Source organism: Leopardus geoffroyi, chromosome C3 (genome assembly GCF_018350155.1).
Source record: "Leopardus geoffroyi isolate Oge1 chromosome C3, O.geoffroyi_Oge1_pat1.0, whole genome shotgun sequence".
NCBI lineage: Eukaryota > Metazoa > Chordata > Mammalia > Carnivora > Felidae > Leopardus > Leopardus geoffroyi.
Window position 1 is genome coordinate 89,622,448 of NC_059338.1, and position 23,446 is coordinate 89,645,893.

At 42.7% G+C, this 23,446-nt stretch overlaps 1 protein-coding gene and 1 non-coding gene across 4 annotated transcripts in view; both read left to right on the forward strand.

Moving 5' to 3' along the window:
- The window catches only part of SNTB1 (syntrophin beta 1), a 237,128-nt gene that overhangs the window by 162,271 nt on the left and 51,411 nt on the right, over positions 1-23,446 (forward strand). The gene's annotated exons all lie outside the window — the stretch shown is intronic.
- LOC123587036 lies at positions 23,293-23,397 on the forward strand. Its single transcript, XR_006707106.1, has one exon. It is a non-coding gene; the product is annotated as a U6 spliceosomal RNA (small nuclear RNA).

Genomic DNA, 23,446 nt, shown 5'->3' on the forward strand with positions numbered 1-23,446 from the left:
CTAAGGCTTCTGCTCTCATGGCGTACTCCCCTCCAAAGTCCCCACCTCCTAATACCATCACGTTGGGGATTAGGATATCAACACATGAATTTTGAGGGGACACAAACATTCAGACCATAGCAACATCTGATATAATGAGATCTCATTAATGGTGATAGTTGCTGTTGCTGTTTTTATTATCGTTATTATTCCCAGGAATAACATTGTACAGGTGGAGACAAAAAATAAATTCCAGTGCTCTGTCCAGCCCTGCAGTTACATTTTAGCAGTCAACTATAGACACCCATGACCTGTGCTGCAAGGGGTGAAATCTAATGGAAAGCCAGGCATTCACTGTTTGGAGAAACTCATGGAAGGCTGTATAAAGAAGATATATGAGCTAATCTTGAAGGAGGTATCTTTAGGTGAAAACCAACCAACCCCACTAATAAACAGAAGAGAAAGCAGTCCTAGGTGTTTTCCAGCAAACCTGAAGGAACATTGCCACATATCACATATCTGCCATAGTTGGTTTCCCATCACTTCGTGTCTCAGAGGTGATTTTTCTTTCTCTGATTTAATTTTCTTCTCAGATTGTCATAGGGAACATTAAAAAAAAAAAAAACCCTCTGCAAATATTCAAAAATAGTTTAAAATAATGGTTCTAGTTTCTTTGTTGACTTTTTTCCCCCTGGAGCTTCTAATTGCTATTTGATAACTTTTGATTTTGCTGTTTCCCTCCTTTTTCCACTCTTTGTTAACTGGCCAGTCAGTAGCTAAAAGTGACCATGAAGAAAGATGTAATTGATTCCAAGCTTAGTGGTAGATGAACTGATAACAACTGGCATTAATTTCATAAGTGCTCTGTTTAGCATTATGAGGAAAATTCAGCAAATTTTCTGTGATTGCTTGCTATAGGAACAGTCTTGCTCAAGGGTGTTAGTGGGCTGTAAATGTAAAACATAGTCCTTGTCCTCAAGTAGCTGATTTATAAGTTGATTAATGAAGGAAACAACAAAATGAGAAGTTTCAAAATCAAGTAGTGATCCACAGAGAAAATGTGCAAGGCAAAACATAATCCTGTTCGATTAAATAACTGTATAAGTCTTTCTGTGATTAGTTAGTTACAGGTGAGATCAGGTGGTTAAGCACATTGGTCCAGCCTCATAGAGTATTATAAAAGAAAAGATTTGGGCTGAAAGTATGAATTAAGGCTCACTTCTGGTACCCTTAGGGATGCTTACTTTCTCATGAGGCAGCAGATGTGTGCTATGATTCCAGGGAGTATGGAGCCAGTTTTTCAAGTATTTTCTACAAAGCGTGAGGACCATCAGGCAGAACAGTGACCCAGAAGTACTGGAATATCCATGTATACAGACATGGAATATGACATAAATTGAGACACATCTCCCTTTCCTCCCTCCCAAGCAGAAGAGGAGGAAGAGTAAATGTGAGGATTGATCTGTTTTTTTTTTTTAATTTTTTAATGTTTATTTTTAAGAGAGAGAGAAATGGAGAGAGAGGTGCAGAACGTGAGTGGGGAAGGGGCAGAGAGGAAGGGAGACCCAGAATCTGAAGCAGGCTGCAGGCTCTGAGCTGTCAGTACAGAGCCCCATGCAGGGCTTAAACTCACAAACCACGTGATCATGACCTGCACTGAAGTCGGTCACTCAACTGACTGAGCTACCCAGGTGCCCCTGATCTGGTTTGTTTTTTATTCATGTTGGTGATTTAAAAAAAAAAAAAAAAAAATTCTTTTTAAAAATCAATGTGTGCTCATTGTGAACACTATTTTCCATTCAGTTTTCCTTTTTTGTATTTTTTATTTTAGAGAGAGAGTGGGGCGGAGGAAGAGAGAGAGGGAGAGAGAATCTTAAGCAGGCTCTGTGCTGAGCGTGGAGCTCACAAATGTGAGATCATGACCTGAGCCAAAATCAAGAGTCAGACATTTAACCGACTGAGCCACCCAGGCGCCTCTCCATTCATTTTTCAACGTGATTATGGATTTTGCAGGAGGGGTTCCCATGACGATGGGAGGCAGGCTGGGTTGGACTTGCAAACCTAAGCAGCAGCAGTGTCTTCTGATGGCTCAGGACATCCAGCTCCAGCCTGATGATACGGGTGGCGGGATGATAGCTGGCAGGTGGTCCCTTGGTGACCCCACAGGACTTTGGGGAGAGAAATGCTTTAGCACAGGGCTGTATGCCTGGGCTGCCCCATCGTTTCCCTCAGTTTAAGGAACATGAAGCATGACTGCTCAAGAAAGAAGCAGGCAGTTTTACACTGAGTTCTTCCTATGTTAGGATCTTTGCTTTTTGTTTGTTCTTTTCTTGACTGCTTCTTATTTTTATTTGGTTCTTGTGTCTGTTTTGTTTTTGTTTTTATTTCGTTTCGTGTTTTATGTTGTCTATTTTATTTTGCTTCTTATTTTTCCTTTCTACTTATTTTGGAAACTATACAGTCTTTGTTCGTTTCACAGTTAACCCTTTAATTTTTGATGCACATATATGGCTTAAAATCCAAACAACGTTAATGTCTGTAACCCATGCCCATCAAATACAAGGATCTTAGGAAGCTTTTGGTCCACTCCTGTCTTCCATGTTATTTTGTTCAGTCCTATGTGCCACTTCATTTTACACTCCCCAGACTAGTCATTACTTTTGTTATCCAGCAATGGTAACCTGCTTGGGTCTGCCCGTAAGTTGACTGGTTTCTTTGCTCTCCATTATTCTTTACTCCCACTTCTTCCTTGGGGATTCAGCTTATTTTTTCGTGAAGCACTTCTTTAGTGTTTGGTTTTTCAGTAAGAGTCCTTGTCTTATTCTATGTGGATGGCCTCTAATACTTTAGACAGACTTCTATTACATGTCTGTCCTTTCTTGTATTATAGTGCATTGTATTTGTTTACCAGGGCTGCCAATACAACATACCACAGCCTAAGTAGCTTAAACAACAGAAACTTATTCTCTTATGCTTCTGGAGGTGAGAAGTTTGAGATAGGTGTCAGTAGTGTTAGTTTCTTCTGAGACCTCTCTTTGGCTTGTGGATGGACACTGGTCTTCTCCTAGTGTCTTCACATGTTCTTCTCTCTGTATGTGTCTGTCTCCTAATCTACTCGTCTCATAAAGATGACAGTCCTGTTGGATTTAGCCCCACCCTAATGACCTCACTGTAAGTTAATTGGGTCTTTAAAGAACTCCTGTCTCCAAATACAATCACATTCTTAGATACGTAGAAGGTGAGACCTCAACATATACACTTAGGGGTGAGCGGAGACACAATTTAGCCGATAACGTAAGTTCTTAATGGTCTAAGAACCCAAACTGATGTGTCTGTTAACTCTTTCTCATGGAGTTTCATCACATGTGCTTTGAAATTTTGGACTGTGAGCTCATCTCTGTTGGGTGTTTAACTGTGGGAATACCACCTGTGGGGGTTAAAGGTGTGTCCCTACAGAGCAGCTTTATCCGGAATGATCTGCCAGGTGCTTCCAGAGTTTCAAAGGCTCTGGCCAATGTTTTTGGTAATTAACCCTGCTCGGGGTTTCCTGGATCATGTAGGCTATAGAAAAATCAACTCCAGACTCTCATGAGTCCTCAGGCTATGGTTTAAATAATCAGAGGAGAACTTTTATCATATTCAAATGATAGGATGCTGTGAAGATAGTTTTTTTCTGTCTACTCTTTCACTAGCTGTGAAGCCCTTAACAGGTTCAGATTTATGCATAGACATCAATTACAACCTCTCACCTTGTAGACAAGGCCACCCGTGGAGTTGCAAGGTAGCTGATCCCAAGGAGCTACAAAACCTGTTTTGGGTTATGGAGACCAACTACCTCTCCTTCATTCTTTCCCAGCCTTTCTATTCCAGCTTGTCCATAGCACCAGCTCATTGCTCCACATCACTTCCCTCTTTTATGTTTGCACCTGAGGCTTTCACGTATTCGTTCATGTCAGATTTTGCCCAACATGTTTAGGTGTTTGGAACACAAGGATTTTCAAGATATTAGTGCCTTTAAGTTTATAGATGAATTTGGGGAGGAGTGACATCTTTATGACAATGAATATTCCCTTCCAAGAACTGGATATTTGTTTAGATTTTCCTTGTGGCCTTCCATTAGGTTTTTAAAATGTTCTTTATGTGATTTTGTACTTCTTTTTATTTCTTATTTACCTTTAGCTGTTATACACAGGATCTTTTTTTTAATTTTAACTTTCACTAACTTTGCACATATGAAGGCCATGATTTCCACATGTTAATTTTGTTCCTAGCCAATGTGTTGAATTCTTCTGTTGTTTATGTCATTTTTCCAGTTGCCAGCCTTGGGTTTTTCTGATATGCAATCATCTCAGCCCTAAAATATGATACTTTCACCTCTGTCCTCCAATTTTTTTTATGTCCCTATTTTATTCCTTTTCCTAGACTGATAGTACTTTTGTACCAGTGTTACATAATAGGGAGAATAGAAAGCATTCTTCCATTTTCCCTAATTGAAACAGGAATGCTGCTGTTGGCTTCTTGTTAAGCTTGACCCTGGCTAACTAGCCCATTAAAGTGACTGGCATTTATGGGAGTCTCCAGGATTTAAAAGCACTTTCTTGTGCATTGTCATGTTGATTTCCTGCCACCACCTGACTTTACGACATACAGAAAATACTCAATTTGATCAATTTTCTTTTAAAGACAACTCATGGAGGGGTGTCTGGGAGGCTCAGTGGAATAAGCATTTCCACTTAGGTCATGATCTCCCAGTTTGTGGGTTTGAACCTCGCCTCAGGCTTTGCAATGACAACACCAAACCTACTTCAGATTCTCTCTCTCAAAATAATAAACAATAAATAAACTTTAAAAAAAAAAAAAAGACAACTTATTGAAAATTTTACCTGAATGGCCAGAGACCTTCAATTGTACTGGCAGGTGGAAGTTTAGCCACTTTGGGTTACCAGACCTAGTCACGAACATCTTATTGTCTATTTCTTGTTGAAGACCCAAATCTGGTCTTCTCTTTAACTAAAAAGCAACCAGGAAAAATAAAAAAGCAATGTAATGTTTTAGACGGAAATATGTATGTCTCAGTGTAAACTTTTAAAGTAGTAGTTATTGCTTTAAAGCTCATAAAAAGCGCACTGCAAAGCCTTGGTCTGCTCTGTTTGCATTTATGCAACTGGTATTCACTAAGAACTGCTGTGTAAGGTTGTACAGTTTGTACACTCTGCAAAGGTGCCCAGAAGTGGGGGCTATTAGGGGGAAAATCCAACTGACATTCTATTTGCCAAGCCTCCTGTTACGGACGGTGGCAGGAGCCTGACCCCACCGAAGGAAAGGGCTTTTTTTAGAGGCAGTCTGTGCCTGCAGGGCTACTTCTGCCCAGAAGAGGGCGCCTTTTTCTAATTGTCTCAAAGAGTCCTTAAGGCTTTTATCACATGGGTTAAATTCACCCTTGTACAGCATAATTCCATACACAGTCCGTGCAGCCTCACATTAGAGCGGTACCAGGTTTTTTTCTCATCTGGACTTTGCTTAACAAGTAAGAATCTTTTTAGAAGGTTCCCTTTTAAAAAAATTTTTTTTTCAACGTTTATTTATTTTTGGGACAGAGAGAGACAGAGCATGAACGGGGGAGGGGCAGAGAGAGAGGGAGACACAGAATCGGAAACAGGCTCCAGGCTCTGAGCCATCAGCCCAGAGCCTGACGCGGGGCTCGAACTCACGGACCGCGAGATCTTGACCTGGCTGAAGTCGGACGCTTAACCGACTGTGCCACCCAGGCGCCCCGAAGGTTCCCTTTTATAATTCAGTTTTGAAACATGATGCCATCTTCATCACCTTCAGTAAACATCCACAGGGCATCCTCTAAGCAGGGACCCCTAAAAAGCACGGGATAGAAAAGGAGTTGAACACACAACAAGCACTAGCCAAGGTTACATGTCACAGATTGTCTTGTGAATGTACGTTACTCTTATCTGACGTGGAAGTTCTGAAGAAGCATAATCAGACATCGTAAGGGTCGCTGGGAACTACATATTCCCATCTATTAGTCTTGTGCCTACTTCCTGCAAGTTTGTCTACTTCCTGCAAGTACTTCTTCATGGAAGATGGAGTGAGTGAAATCTCCTTCCAGAGCAAGTTATGAAGGGTGGGGAGCACACTGACTCCTGAAAGCAGATGGAGGCCGTGTGCATTTGTCCAGTGCAGAGGACTCAACCTCTTGCTGCTCCGCCAAGGTTTAGAGACAAGGAACTGCTGAGTCAACACCGATGAGTCTAGTAAATATAGAGGTGGAAGGAATTTTATACATCGCCCACTCTATACTTCTCAAATATGAGGAATGTTGGTTCAGGAGTATTCTGTACCAATCCAAGATTACATCCTTGTTAACGGGAAAGTAGAGATGACAATGCAGTGTGGACCTCATCTTTGGGATTCAAGATGTCACTCCTTGTGAGGTTTCAAGCACTTTCACTCCTTGAAGAACAACTTATGGCATGCATAGTATGTGTATTCATAGTCTCTGGAATAGTGATGGCTTGAATAAAGAAGCACACCTTACTGGAAACAAGCGCCTGCCTTTGAATCCTGATTTCTATGCGTCTTACCCCGAAATAGTTACTGTTGTTCAGTCTTCAGATCTGATGCCTCTGTTTGTGGAATTGTAGAGTGTATGAATATAAGACACAAAAGCTGTAAGCTTACGATCTGTAGGCTAATCAGTGGCCTATGACATGACCACATGAAAAAAGAAGAGTTGACATTTGGAAAGACTGGAGAGTGGACCATGTAGCTGTGGAAGGCTGACAGGTGATGGAGACTCACATACTGAGAGCTCCTCCATGAGCCTTGAGAAAGCAAGGGACGCCATATTCAAAGTCAGATAAATGCAAAGATGGGAGAGCACATCTGCTGGTTTTCCCCTTTTCAGAAGAGGAAATTTTCCTCATGGTCTTTGGTCTTTGCTCAGCTTTCCTCATGGTCTTTGGGTTCCATGAGGCCTCTGCATCCTCATCTCCTACTCCCCTCTTTATTCAGGCCCATATGCGTCATTTTTCCTTTTTCGCAGAGTGTCTGGACCAAAGCAACCTGCCCCTTGCAGACTGTTGGATACAGAACCTCCAGGAGGAGCAGGATTCCTTTCCCCCAAAACCCTAGCCTGACGATGCTCTTAGTCCCTGTGGAGAAGGGTGGGAACACCTCTTCTTCAGCATCCATGGTCAAAACCTGCCACCGCCACCGGGGAAATAGGAACTTCAAGCAACCATTTCCTAATTCTGTTAGGACAAGTCTTTCCTCCAAGGGATTAGTGAATTAATCACCAAACTGAATCTTAGGTCTAAACATGTCAAAGTGATTTCTGAATGAAACTTGAATCCCATAGGACCTCAGGGCAACATGGCGCTCAGCAGATGCCCCTTGTCATCTGGGAGCACAGAGCACATGGGCACAAAGCCTCCTCCTCTCAGGTCATGTTCTAGAGGACAGTGGTTCTTAAACTTTCCCACGTGCTAGAATCACCCAGAATGTTTCTTAAATCACCACCTACATGGCTGGGCTCTACCCCGAGGTTTCTGATTCAGGAGATCTGGGTTGAGGGTCCAAGAATTTACATTTTTAACAAGTTCACAGACAACTCTAATGGTGCTGGTTTTGAATCACACTTCGAGAAACACTGCTTTAGAACAGTGCTTTTCAGAAAACAAATGATAACTAGAGAATGACTATGCTAAGGCTTCTTTTCAGGATAATAGAAATATTCTAAAATTAGATTAAGGTGATGGCTGCACAAGGCTATACATACAATGAGAATCGTTGAATTATACACTTCAAATGGGTAAAGGTTGTGGTATGTAAATCACATGATAATAAAGCTGGTTTTTATTTTTTATTTTATTTATTTATTTTTTCAACGTTTATTTATTTTTGGGACAGAGAGAGACAGAGCATGAATGGAGGAGGGGCAGAGAGAGAGGGAGACACAGAATCGGAAACAGGCTCCAGGCTCTGAGCCATCAGCCCAGAGCCCGTCGCGGGGCTCGAACTCACGGACGGCGAGATCGTGACCTGGCTGAAGTCGGACGCTTAACCGACTGCGCCACCCAGGCGCCCCAATAAAGCTGGTTTTTAAAAGCTATAACTTATTACAGTGGATTGCAAACAACATTTTTCTTTCAATTAATTAGAATGAAATAGAAAATATCATGTGTTTGGGGTGCCTGGGTGGCTCAGTCGGTTGAGCCCCTGAGTTTGGTTCATGAGTTCAAGTCCCGCATGAAGCTCGCTATTGTCAGCGTAGAGCCTATTTCGGACCCTCTGTCCCCCTCTCTCTCTGCCCCTCCCCTTTTCGTGCCCTCTCTCTCAAAAATAAACATTAAAAAAAATAAATAAAAAATATCATGCGTTTTACATAGTGTATGACGATTCTCCAGAGAAACAATTAATAGGATATATATACACATCCACACACATACAGAGAGAGAGAGAGAGGGAGAGTGAGAGAGACTAAAATCTTCATGGCAGGCTGGCAAGCTGGCAGGATTTTACAGCTGCGTTCTTTTTTTATTATTATTATTATTTTATTTTTTAAGTGTTTTATTTATTTTTGAGACAGAGAGAGACAGAGCCTGAGCAGGGGAGGGGCAGAGAGAGAGTGAAACACAGAACCCGAAGCAGGCTCCAGGCTCTGAGCCATCAGCACAGAGCCCGACGCGGGACTCGAACTCACAAACCTCGAGATCATGACTTGAGCCGAAGTCGGACGCTCAACCTACTGAGCCATCCAGGCGCCCCTTATTATTATTATTTTTCATGTTTATTTATTTTTGAGAGAGAGATAGAGCACGAGTGGAGGAGGGGCAGGGAGAGGGAGACACAGAGTCTGAAGCAGGCTCCAGGGTCGAGCTGTCAGCACAGAACCTGACGTGGGGCTCCAGCTCACAAACCATGAGATCATGACCTGAGCCAAAGTCGGAAGCTCAACAGCCTGAGTTATAGCTGCATTCTTGAGTCCAAAGGCAACCTAAAGACAGAATCTTTCCTCTTTGTGGGACCTCATCTTTTCTTTTTTAGGTCTTCAGCTGTTTGAATTAGCCCCACCCACATTATGGAGGCTAATCTCCGTTACTCAAAGTGTACTGATTTAAAGGTTAATCACATTAAAAAAAATACTTTCATGGCAACACCTAGACTGTTTGGATCAAACAACTGTCACCAGAGTCTGGTCAGACTCACATATCAAATTCACCATCAGTAGAAATACTGTTTTGTGAAAACGGTCATTTCCATTTTCACACACACATGCACGCCTATGGGCGAACCGGCTTGTGGTTTAAAAGGTCTTCATTACTGTGAGTCGCAGATTAAAAAATACAAAAGCCTCTGCTTTAGGACGCTTCTTCCTAAAACAGACAAAATGAACAACCAACCAAAAAATCTGCTTTACTGCTTTTGGTGAAAGCACACTAAGTGGAATTTAATGAAGTCTTTTTGTGCCTCAAGCCTAAAGACCCAGTAGAAAGAAAGTAGTCCCCAGATTCTGGGAGCCCTATCTGGCTATCACCTTTATTACTCGAGACAGCCATATGCTTGTGACTGTCTGAGGGCTTGTACTGCCAAGCCTGGGATGATTGAACCAAGTGGAAAACACGTGTAGGCTGGCAGGCACATCTTGTAGACAGATCAAATGATTAGGCAGAGCTTCTCTGTGCCATTACCATGTGACCAAAGCAGTTCATTTTGAGGAGGCTGTTTTGCTGTGGCAGCTTCAAAACGTAACAACACTGTGATTTCTTAACCAGTTATGTGCATAGCTGATGATCCTGACCACCCACTGCAACCCCAGGCAGGGCTCACAATAAGAGTTGTGGATGGGGGGGGGGGAGACACAAGAAATGGATAAAGTTGTTTGTGATACACATTACTTTGTACTTTTTGTTTTGTAAAGGGCTTTAGAATGAGGGGTCTTTGCTTTTTAACATGAGGACTGTGACGAGGTTGGAGATGGCGTCATCCTCAGCATGACTTAAGGATGTCTGTGAGGTATTGTTGGTAACACACTTATAATTGACACGGGTTGGGTTTTGTTTTTGTTTTTTTTTTTTTTTAAGGTTATTTAAGATTGTCTCATCCAAGCAAGATGTCTTAGAATATCAGATATTTTCATCCTCATTTGACTAGTGAAATCTAAATTCTAACATTTAAGTTCACCATTGGGTATGTAATGCACCCCCTCCATGCTGGCTACCCCCTCCCACCTGAGACCACTCTAATGATGATAGCAGGAGCTGGCCCCATTCTTCACCAAGATTTCAGATCATTCCCCAAGTGAGAGTGCAGTAGTGCACCCAGCCTAACTGCTATGCCCCTCCTCCTTTGTCTGTGTCCCTTGGACACCAAGCTCTTTCCCTCGCATGAGTGTGGGGACGTGGAGGCATGTTTTACCCTGTACCTGAACTGTTTACTTTTCCTTCCAGCTTCAGTTTTCCAATTCCCCATTCTCAGGCTGAACCAGACTGGGCATGGCTGTGTTGGGCTCACATTCTGTCTTCCTCTCCAGTCAGATTTCCCAGGATGGCCCTGCTCTGTGGCTTTTACTTCTGTTTCCTTCACTCCACAAGCTAGTAGCGATGGTCCATCCCACTTCCTGGCACCCAGCCCCGTTTTCTCCCATCTCATGGCCAGCCCAAAACTGTAGTGATAATGCACCATGCTGACCAAGACAGTTTGTAGGTAAATTAAATGATAAATTTGTAAATAGAACAAGGTACAAGTAGAGAATTTCAGCTATTTATTGCTCAGTAATTTCTATACCTGTTGAATGATTTTTAATTGGGGTAGTGGTTTAAAACTACCATTCTATTATCTCCACCATTCTGTGTGCTGACTGGATTTAGCTAGAAAGTACTTGCACCCCATGTGCTATCAGCTGGGGCAGCAGTCATCTTGGGACTTGACTGAGTTACCCCATTCAAGATGGCGCACACATACAGCAGGGAGTCGGTCCTGGTTGTCCACCGGCACCTCAGCTGGGATTGTCAACTGGAGCACGCTGGTTCTCTGTGTGCCGTCTCCGTATGATTTGGACTGCTTGCAGGATCCCAGGAGGGAGTGTTCCAAGTATACAAAAGCAGAAGTGGCGAACCTCTAAAACCCAACCTTCAAAGTTCTAAAGCATCATGTCTGCTGCATGCTGGTAGTCAAAACTAGTCGCAAGGCCAGCCTGGAGAAAGGAAAGAGATTCCATCTAGTGATGGGTTTGTGGCCATCTTCAGTCTGTCACGTAAAGACAGATAAATGGATGGATAAAGAATGGGTGAATTGAAATGTTCCAACTAAAATTTTCAGGAAATAATGGTGGTTTTTATGTACTTCTTGTTGCTTTACTGCATTTTCTGATTTTTCCAGCAATAAATGAATTGCTATCTTTTAATTTTAATAAATATCATACATGCATATGTACGTATGTTATCAGTACAGCTTGATGAATTTTAACAAAGTGAACATGGTCGTGTAACTTGAATCTAGATCAAGAAAGAGAACATTATCAGCACTCCAAACATCTTCTTCAATAGCTATTACTTTTGCTAAGACAAGAAAAGCATTTAATATTTAAAGAGAAGCATCTATTATTAAAAAAGAAAAGAAACAACAGTTCTTACCAATCTTCTATTTTTTACTAGTAAAACACATCTTTGACATTTGCAAAATAACCACAAACCCTTAACAATTCTTTAAATTATAGATTTCAAGGCTCAATTGGCTAATATCCAATAATTTGGAACAAATGAATAGAAGTGGATTTTCCTGACAGTTGAATGGCTACTCTGAATGTTTAGTGAATTGACCAATGGTCTATATCCTTATCAAGGCTTTTATCATTGTCAAAATTGTTATTTAATTCTTCAAACTTGTTTTGAAGTGAGGCTTACATAAATAGAGAATCAGGGTTTTTAGCAAAAGCATCAGCCAGCAATTAGCTTCAGAAGCATACAAAAAACAAATCTGCATATGCACATATTGTCATTTGGTCCACCTGACCATTTCAAAGGGTAATAAGCTAGATTCTCCTGAGATGGAAATGACACAGTTCTGCGGCTCACCATTATTATAAATTATTTACATAGAATTCTGATTAACTTTTTAAATGCACATTTATATTTTGAGATGGACACTGATGAAAAATCAAAGACCAAGACTTGTTCTCATTCTTTAATTCTTGACTTAAAGTTCCCTCATGGCATTCACCTTCCCTGGCCACCTCATTTAGAGGCAGTGCCCTGTCTTCCCATCCTGCTTGTTTTCTGCAGAGGCTCTGTGATAACCTCAGTAATGGCCTCCAGGTAGAGCCAGGTCTTAAGCCCTGGAACCTGTGAACATTATCTTCTATGAAAAAAGGGGTCTTTGAATCTGTAATCACAGAATAAGCGATTAAGGATCATGCTGTGAGGTAGTCCTAGATTATCCTGGTGGACCCTCTGTATAATCACAATCCCTCTTACCTTTATAAGAGGGAGGCAGAGAGAAACTTCACACAGAAGCAGGGGAAAACATTCAGGGAGAGAAGATGCTGTGTTCTCTGGCTTTGAAGTTGGAGGAAGGGGACCGTTGAGCCAAGGAATGCAAAAACAACAACAACGACAACAACAAATACAGCTGTGGATACAGCTTTGCCTAGAAAGGCAAAGAAAAAAATTCTCCTCTAGAGCCTCTGGAAGGAGTAGAGATCTGTGGGCACCTTGACTTTGGCCAATGTCACTAGTTTCAGACTTGTAGCCTCCAGAGCTGTAAGAAAATGGATTTCTGTTGTTTTAAGCCACCAAGTTGTGGTAACCTGTTACAGTAGCCATAGGAAACTAATATAGTACCTATCACAATTTGAATTATTTGTCAACTTCCCTTTTTAAAAATTTTTTTAACGTTTATTTATTTTTGAGAGAGAGAGAGAGAGAGCGTGAGTGGGGAAGGGGCAGAGAGAGAGGGAGACACAATCCAAAGCAGGCTCCAGGCTCTGAGCCGTCGCACAGAGCCTGATGCAGGGCTCGAACCTCGAGATCGTGACCTGAACCGCAGTCGGATACTTAACTGACTGAGCCACCCAGGTGCCCCTGTCAACTTCCCTTTTTTATTCTTATCTCCCTCACTGGACACTAAGCTCCTGGAGGTAGGGACCTGCTTTGTCTTCACTGTTGTATCCACTGTACCCAGTTGGGTCCTTGGCAGAGAGTAAATGCATACCAAGTGATTCTGCAGCTAATGACAAGCAGGCAGGGGTATTTTAGAGGAGGTGCACGGACATGAAGGGGTGGGTAAAAGCTTGGTGCAGCAAAAATTGGAGGAGAGCATTACAGATGGGGGTTCTGTTATGAGCAAACATGAAAAGGTGAGAATGGAGAATTAACCTGGGGTTTGAGAAAGCCAATGAGAAGAATGGCCAGATAAGCCTGGAGAATCAGGGAGACTTTCCCCTGGAAGGATGACATAAGGCCATGAGAAGCAGAGAGGAGTGGAAAGGCACATGGTACAAGCTGGTGGGTTTAGGCTGTGTGCAGACAGCTTACCCAGTGGGCAGTTATGAGCACCGGCAAAGTAGTGCTCTCCTAAAGAGAGAAAGGTTTAGCTTTGAGGAATTAATGAAGAATTTTACAGTCGGGAAATCTACCAAGAGACTCTTTTTACTTCAGCATACTATATATATTCTGTTTTGAAGTGAAGTCTTGAGTTTAGTTTGAACCATATGTAAATAAGCAGAACCACAGCCGTTTTTAGGACTTCAGTCCTCTGCAGATCGTAGGCCTTTGAGACTGCAGGATGGGATCATCCCTGTGTCCTGTGGCTACACATATGGCACGATGATAGTGGACCATTTCCAGTCTGTGGACATGAGCAAATTAACTGCCTCTGCTTCCTTCTTGGTGGCGTTCCCAAACTCTTGCTTTGCATAATTAGCTGATCATTTACATTCTCATTAAGAGCTTACCAGTCAAAATGGTGATCAGGGGCGCCTGGGTGGCTAAGTCAAACATCCAGCTCAACTCAGGTCATGATCTCGCAGTTCGTGAGACCAGGTGAATTCAAGCCCTGTGTTGGGGTCTGTGCTGACAGCTCAGAGTGTGGAGCTTGCTTCAGATTCTGTGTCTCCTTGGGACACCTGGGTGGCTCAGTCGGTTAAGCGTCTGACTTCGGCTCAGGCCATTATCTTATGGTTTGTGAGTTGAAACCCCACGTCTGGCTCTGTGCTGACAGCTGAGCCTGGAGCCTGCTTTAGATTCTGTGTCTCCCTCTCTCTCTGCGCCTCCCCCACTCGCACTCTGTCTCTCTCTCTCTTTCTCAAAAATAAATAATAAAAATTTAATTTAAAAAAGACTCTGTGTCTCCTTCTCTCTCTTCCCCTCCCCCACTCATGCTCTGTCTCTCTCTCTCAAAAATAAATAAACATTAAAAAAAAGTAATAAAGTCTCATTAAAAACTCAAACAATACAGAATTGAGTACAATTAACATTGAAAGAACTTCCTTCCTTCCTGCTTGATCCTATCCTAAGAGGAACCTCTGGAACGGTTCAGTATTTCCCCCCTTCTAGACAAGGACTTTTTTGTATTTGTGAATTTCGGCCAGCTTTAAAAATAGGCTCCCCGGATGGTTTCCCAGATGAGGTGATTTATGGGATTAGGAAAAACCCCTGTCCAATGTGCCATCTCTCCAAATAATTTTCTCATTATGCCATTTTATGGCTGAAATCCCATCATTAACGATTCACTTCTTTGGCTTAGTGGTTTGTCCCTTCTTAAGCTGCAAATACCTCATACAAGACTTACCCTTTAAGTCCTAACAGTCCTTGTGAGAATGAGTTTATTTAAATGAAGTCATTCCGGGGGCGCCTGTGTGGCTCAGTCGGTTGAGCGTCCGACTTCGGCTCAGGTCATGATCTCACGGTTTGTGAGTTCAAACTCCGCGTTGGGCTTGGTGCTGATAGCTCGGAGCCTGGAGCCTGCTTCGGATTCTGTGTCTCCTTCTCTCTCTGCCCATCTCCTGCTTGTGCTCTGTCTCTCTCTGTCTCTCAAAGATAAATAAATGTTAAAAAAAAATGAAGTCATTCCCTCACTCTGCTCTTTCATATCATCATCCGCTTTGTTCATGATCACAATTTGCAATCATTTGTTTGACCACTGACTCAAGTTCCATTGAACTTGAAGACAAGTTCATCCATGAAGACAAGGATGGCTTGTGTCTTCTTACCTACCCACTGCCTGGGGCTCAGTGACACAGGATGTGCTCAATAAACGTTTGATTGGCTGGAAGACCTTGTTATACTGCAATCAGTCGTGAGACCTAAGGGTGCTGGAACGTGATGGAGGGCCAAAAAAGTGCCATGGGAGAGGGCGAGGCTGCCTCCCAGGCCCGGTCCTAGGCTGGTGCACACTGCTTGGGACCGACAGCTTGCTTCCCACGGCTCCCGCTTCGATGGGTGGCTGTGCGGTTGTTAAATCATTTGAATGTCATTCCTGGGGCCACAACAGAACTTTGCTGAACCTCATCGGTCCCGTCAGTCACTATCCACCCTGTGAATGAAAACTCTCTGAACTGATTTTTTAAAGCCTGAGAAAGTAGAAAATCAAAGCAGGATAGGAGTTATCTGTTTTGGTTGGATTCTCTGTTTTGTTTTGTTTTTTGTTTTGTTTTGTTTTATTTGAGTGAGTCCCAAAAGCTGTTTCTCCCCCCCCCCCACTTTTTTCTTTTTAACAGCTGTATAAACATCCCCTCCCCCAAAAAAGTCATGGGAACAGGGTGTGGGTGAAGGATCATATTTGTAGGGATCTGCTGTTTGCAAAAATACATCCAGAAAGCTGGCAACATCCGTGCACCTTTTATTCCAGGTGTGCCCATCAAATTCATTGACCATGTTAACACTTGCCTCTAATGGCAGTCAGTGCAAAGGGAATTTCAGAATTAAGAATAGGAAGGCTTCGTAAATGTAAAACTAATACAACATTGCATGTCAACTATTGAAGTAAAAATTAAAAACAAAACAAAACAGGAGAATAGCAAAGCTTCCAGAGTAGGAAAAAGTGGACTTGACTTAGTAGAACTTCTATGTAAGCCTCTTAGTGGCAGCATTTATCACCATTTATAATTGTATATTTATTGTTCGTTTGATGGTTTGTGTAGCATCTATCCCCCCTTCCAGTCTATAAGCTCCCTCTGGGGAATGCTGTCTGGTTCTGCTTGTCACGACGTGCCCAGTTCCTAACACGGTGCTTGGCATAGAGCATGTGCTCAGAGACATCTGTCCCATGAATGAATACATAGCACCTCATTCAGTTGGGATGTCCTGTTCCAATGTGAATGGATTTTTCAAAATTGCTTAGCTTCTTAGTCTGACATAGGACAGTTTCTATTTTTTTGTCTGAGTAGCCTTCTAGCAAAGCTTTCAGCCTTTTTTTCTCACTTAAAAAAAAAATCTGTGTTATAGGGGACTTAGTTTTTTCTTATGAATGGGGTCAACTGTAGATAATTAGTGACTGTTGTAATAGAAGCAGTAGGAAGAGATTGTTCCATAATATTCTCTTAATGAGAAAATAGTAAAACTAAACTCAAGTGGTCTATGGGTATTTTTTTTTTTTACTTGTATCACCATCATTGTCATCATCATCATTGTCAAGAGGATGATCCCTTTTTCAATTTTAATTTAATGAGAATGGATCTTTGCAGCCACTGAGACCACATGTTTACTTATTAAGGAAACCACTTCCTTTAACCTAAGTCACACCTCTTTGCACGCCATGCAGATGTAAAGAGAACTGAGTTCCTGTGGGGGTGGGAGAGAAAAGAGTGCAGACAGGACTGTGTAGGACACTCAGGGGGATGAAGCTGGAGAGGACTCCAGAATTTGTTGGAGGCGAGGCTTGTATGAAGAGGCAAAAGAGGTCAGGATGAGTGTATTTACAGACTCCTAAAACAGAGCAATTGTTGATACCAGCTGCAATACATCTACAGCCCTTCGTGTTGTCATGGTTAATGTGTTTTCTACCCAAAACCATACACTCCCCACATTGTGAGTATAAAGCCAGAGTTATTCTTAGACATTCCTTCCTGGCAGAGAGCAAGGAGGTCCCGGAGTTGCTATGCCTCTCTGGCAAATCTATCTAGAATAGCATGTATGCCTTTGATCCTCAGGGCTTAAGATGGATAGAGGGGAAAAGTGAGTATAATGAAAAAGGTCACCGATTCTCTAAGGTGGAGATGAAACGGACTAAATCCAACAGCGTTTGGCAAATGAAAAGCACATAAGAAGATGCTGTAAGGAATAAACTGTGGGAAGCGAATGATGAAAAGACAAGAAGGATGTTCTTGAGTTTGGACTGGCTAATTTTCAAAACTTACTGATGATCCAGAGACCCAGGAAAATCCTAGACAGAAGTGTGTTTCAGACTCCACGATGCTGAGTGTCGGGCTGTTTATGGTGTACCTTCTGTGTGATACTCTCCTCTGCAGATGCTTCCTGTAAGGAAGTAGAATGCCTCACAGACAACCCATTCCAGGGAATCGGAAGTGCTGTCATGTGCAGTTGAAACACATGATTAGCACAGGGGTAGCAGGGATCAGACTTGGTTAAGGATATGCTGCTATGGCAGTGATATCATTTCATAGCTGATGAGCCCTGCAGGGCTAGCAGAGGATCCAGTGTTATTCTTAGACATTGCTTCCTGGCGGAGAGCAAGGAGGTCCCAGAGTTGCTACACCTCTCTGGAAAGTCTATCTAGAATAGTATGCATGTCTTTGATCCTCAGGTCTTAATATGGATAGAGAGAAAAAATGAGTACACTGTTAATAACAGTGTGCACTTTACCGCATGTACTCCTATTAATACTCTATGTAGTGCTAACCATGCTTCCTCCTTTTCATATGATACTTCATTTGATTCTCAGTTTTCCTGTAGATACTGCTATCTACTTAAATTAGAACAAGGTGAGGCATAGGTAGAAATTGGAGGGCGGGAACATGGAATAGCCAAGGTATTTCTTCTTTGGATAACCGTCTCCCGGAGTAGCTGTTCCTCGTCTGGTTCTAGCTCCTACTTGCCAGTCCCTTCTTCCATTGGCCAAGCTCCCTATTGTCCTACCACGGTTCTGCTTCCTGTTCTGGTCCTCAGAAACTCCCCACTCCTGAGCTCTGCTGTCATCACTACCCTCTCTTGGTCCCGTCAGCTGTACAACCAGAAGAGCTTCAAACAACTGCTGCCCCAGGGTTGATTCCTCATTCCCACTTTGGCTGTCCAACTATTCCAAAGACTTTGTTACCAGCTCCATATATTCAGTTCTCTCTGAACTACCAGGTATTGCTTGACCCTGAGTGATATATAGTAAACTGATTTTATTATGTTCAAGGTAGATACTATTTTTCCAGATGATTTTGGAAGGAGTATCACAGAGAACAGCTGTTTACTCTATTCCTGAAGCCAGCGGCTGGAGGGTGAGGGTGGGGGTAGAGAGAGAGATTGATTTAGTTCAAGGAACTGACTTATGTGATTGTGGGGGCTGGCAAATCTGAAACCAATAAGACAGACCACTGAGAAGGACAGGCTGGACACTGAGAGAGTTGCAGGCGGGACCTGAAGCTGCACTCCACAGGTGGACCTCTTCTTCCTCTGAGAAACTTCAGTCTTGCTGATAAGGCCTTTCAACTGATTGGATGGGGCCCACCCAGATTGTCAAGGATAATCTCCTTTTTTCCCATCATGGGGAACACTCGCAGGCTAGGCCTAGTGGGTGTAGTGTGGGGTTTCCCAGGAAGGAAAGCAGGGCATACTGGAGCCCTCAGGGTGTGCTTCGTGGTTTTGGGCGTGTTGGCGAGAGTAAGGTCGGTCCACGTGGAGGGGCGGGAGGAAGATGGGTTGCGATGTGCTGAGCATCAGAGGCATCTCAGAGGACAGTACTGATAGACCTAAACCACTTCTACAAATACTTTCACAGCAGCACGTTGATGAGTGTTTAATTGAGTAGATGGATAGCATAACCTTGCTGTGTTGACACATAAAACTAACCATCACAGCAGAGAAGAGCAAGAAGTGGGACAGAAAGCAAACAGACAGACAAGTGATTCACTGTGTGGTGAACACACACACACGGGTACAAATAAGCAATATGAGTACAAGTATGTGACTCATGGTGGTGAGGGCAGTTTCAACCACTTGGTAGAGTCCAAACCCTGTCTGCAAAAGCTACAGGGATCTACCTCTCAGGTCACTCCCTTTGAGACCAGTGCCCTGCTGTCTAATAGTCTTGGTAAAAGCCAAGGACTCTTGTCTGGTTCCCTAAACATTCTAGACTCTCCCACCTTCAATCCAATATGAACTTCTTACCAAAAATGTGGACTCTCTTGAGTAACTCATTGGCTTCTGCTTCAGTCCAATCTTTCATTAAATTAAACACACACACGCACACGCACACACACACACACACACGGTAGTCCCCCCTTTTCCATGGGGGGATCTGTTCCACAACCCCCACTAAGATGCCTGAAACTACAGATAGTGGTTCCTGTAGAAACTGTTTTTTCTACCTATAGAACTTTTTTTTCCTATAGAAACCCTATAGAAACTGTTTTTTCCTATAAACACATACCTATGATAACATTAATTTAAAAATTAGGCACAGTTTCTCAAGTTCCACATGAGTGAAAACATGATATCTGGGGCATTGAGAAGGGCATTTGTTGAGATGAGCACTGGGTGTTGTATGTAAGCGATGAATCACAGGACTCTAACCCCGAAACCAAGAGCACGCTGTATTCACTGTATGTTAGCTAACTTGATAATAAATTATATTAAAAAAATAAAAATAAAAAAAGGTAGGCATAGTAAGGGATTAACAACAACTAATAATAAAATAGAACAATTATAACAATATTCTGGAACAAAAGTTCTGTGAATATGGTTTCTGTCTCTCTCAAAATACCATATTGTCCTGTACTCTTATTGTCTGGTACTATGTCCCTCTTCTTGTGACGTGAGAGGAGAAAATGCCCATGTGATGAGATGAAGCAAGGCGAATGACGCGGGCACTGTGACCTAGTGTCAGACTATTATTATTTGACCTCTGACGACACTTCAGAAGGAGAGCCAGCTGCTTCTGGACTGCAGTTGATCACAGGTAACTGATGCCACAGAGAGCGAAACTGCAAATAAGGGGGGACTACTGGATACACAAACACACACAAAACACCTGCTCTGCGCCAGACTTGTCCTGGGTGTTAGGGCTACAACAGTGAACGAAACAGACGGTGTCTGTGTTTATGGAGCTTACAGAGTGGTCAGGACTGGCCACACAATTTCTGAAACCTACCGCCAAGTAAAACCATGGGGCCCCTCGTTCAAAAATTATTAAGAATTTCAAGACAGCATTAGAAAGCATGTAAACCAAGCATGAGGCCCTTCTAAACACAGGCCTCTTGCCCCTGAAGCTGGCCTAGAGTCCAGTGATCTGGTCTTGAGCAACTACTCAGCAGAAATATGAGCTTCCTGGTCCTCTGCTTCCAATGGGGAAGAACATAGAGGGAAACTATTCTCTAACTGTGGTCTTCTTCCTCAGGGAGGGATTTTCCTGTTATAATATATTACCACTTGGTCTTTCCTAGACCATACTAAGCATTCTAAATGTTGGGGATCCAGCATCCTTTGTGTGTCCACCAGTAACAAACAAGAGAGTATTGTGGCATAACAAACACTAAAGTATAGTTGTGTAGACTGGGTATGGGACTCAAGATCTCTGACTTTTTTTTTTTTAATTTTTTAAAATGATTTTTTATTTATTTTTGAGACAGAGAGAGACAGGACATGAGCAGGGGAGGGGCAGAGAGAGAGGGATACACAGAATCCAAAGGAGGCTCCAGACTCCCAGCTGTCAGCACAGAGCCTGATGTGGGGCTCGAATTCACAGACTGTGAGATCATGACCTGAGCTGACGTTGGATGCTCAACCAACTGAGCCACCTAGGTGCCCCTCAAGATCTCTGACTTCTATAGTGAGGATAGGAATTGCATACCTCATAGGATTGTTTAAGGATTAAATAAGATAATGCTTATAAAGTAATGCCTGGTGTTTGGTAAATACTTACAAATGTAAATATCATTATTATTAAAGCAACTTAAACACACTGAAGTTATAAGAAACCATAGCCTCAATTGCAAAATACATACTCAGATCCACCAAGGAGATAATGTACCATATGTTTAAATTAAAATTCAAAGAAATCCTTACAAAGAAAACTCTTTATATCTCGTGCTGGAATACTCATTCAATAAAATGTGGGTGTTACCACAGAGCGAAGTTGGAGCTACAGGAGAAGAGTTAAATGAAAACATACAGCTCATTCCAGTAGGAATAATGCTGAGACGGGCATGAGCACTTAAAATTCTTTTTTAGGGGCGCCTGGGTGGCTCAGTCAGTTAAGCGTCTGACTTTGGCTCAGGTCATGATCTCACGGTTCGTGGGTTCGAGCCCCGCGTCGGGCTCTGTGCTGACAGCTCAGAACCTGGAGTCTACTTCAGATTCTGTGTCTCCCTCTCTCTCTGCCCCTCCCCCACTCACGCTCTGTCTTTCTCTCTGTCTCAAAATAAATAAACATTAAAAAAAAGAAAAAAAAATTAAAAAAAATAAATAAAATAAAATTCTTTTTTAATGTTTATTTATTTTTGAGAGAGGGAGACAGACCGCAAGCAGGGAAAGGGCAGAAAGAGAGGAATACACAGAATCTGAAGCAGGCTCCAGGCTCCAAGCTGTCAGCACAGAGCCCGATGTGGGGCTTGAACCCTCAAACTGAGGGCTCATGACCTGATGCTTAACTGACTAAGCCACCCAGGCGCCTCTAGGCATGAGGGTTTAATTTGAGGGTCAGTGCTAGGGCCAGTCTATAAAAAACAATCTTTATCTATGAGGCCAAGAAAAGCAAAAGGGAATGAGCTTCAAGTTTGGGGGGCACACAAAAGTCCAGGTTGTTGCCTGAATGGGAAGCACTGGCTAAACATGGGAAGCATTAGTGAAAAGTAGCTAATGGGGTAGAGCTAGCGCCATGAGCTCCGCCTTGGAAAGAAGTAAGGGATTCCTGCTACAAGTTGAGAAAGGCACACAGAGAGAGTGGGATGTGAGGGATCAGAAGGGAGAGAAGCGAGAACAATGTAGGTCAGATTCTTGCCACAGGGCCAGCATCTCTGTCAGCATCACAGCCAATTCTGTGGATTGCCGGATGCCTTCCCCACCTTTCTTCTGCCAGCCTTCTTCTTCAGCCACCCCACATGGCCAAAAAAAAAAAAAAAAAAAAAAAAATCAAGGGCTCACATAAAGTCATGGGACACAACCCTATAAAGGGCGTGAATTCATGACCTTGTGACAGAAAACATTTACGGTGGTTCCTGGATGCACGTGCAGTACAACCGGGACACGGAACCTAAAACAGGAGGTAATGGAGATATAGAAATAGTTCTAATGAGGCCAGGTCTACTGTGCAGGATCGAAGGGGTTATTTTGTTCCCTGGTTCAGCTGTTGGCCTAGTCTTTGCGGTCCAGGCACAGGAGAGACAACTCTCACCAAAAGTCTTCTGAGGACCAATGACTGTTTGACTGCCTGGCTTAAGAGGAGAGACCCTGGACCATGGGTGTGATGTAAGCATAGCATGTAGGTTTCAGGAAGTCGTGTTTTGTAAAAAACTGTTAGTGGTTTCATACACCTCGGTGTGGGGATTAAAGGGTGGCCACACATCACTGCTGTTCTTTCCTGTGATGTCTGTTTTCCTCTTCAACCAACACACTTGCCCCATAGAGCTGGCAAACATTCTCTGGATGTATTATTTCCATTCCTAAGCTTTGCCCGTGCCACTACTTTCCTCTTGTACCTTCCTCCTCCTCTTCTGTGACTAGGAGAGTCCCAGCTGCCACTCCAGGACAAATGACCTCTCCTCCATCACAACCCTCCTTTTAGGAGGCAGCATCAATGTCTCCCTCCTTGGAACTCCCAGAACATTTCCTCTTCCAGCACTTCCAGTCACCTACTCTTCTGTGATTGAGATTATGAATCCCTCAGATGTAAGAGTGAAGTCTTAATCATTTTGTAGTCCCTGAAGCCTGACCCCGGCAGGAATTGGGTAAGCGTTTCTTATGTAGTTGAATGAATGGATGGATAGCCATCCATCCATTAAAAGAATTACCATATTATTTTGCAGATTCCAAGTTTTAAAAATATTTGGTAGACTCCAAGCTTGCTGAGTACATATTCTCAAGGACTGTAGATGATTAAATCCAAGTAAATACAGTCCTTTAAAACTTTTTATCCCAGGCTCACTTCGGCAGCACATATACTGAAATTGGAACGATACAGAGAATATTAGCGTGGCCCTTGCGCAAGGATGACCTGAAAATTCGTGAAGCGTTCCATATTTTTATGAATGGATAAAGAAGTTGTGGTTTATATACACAATGGAATACTACAT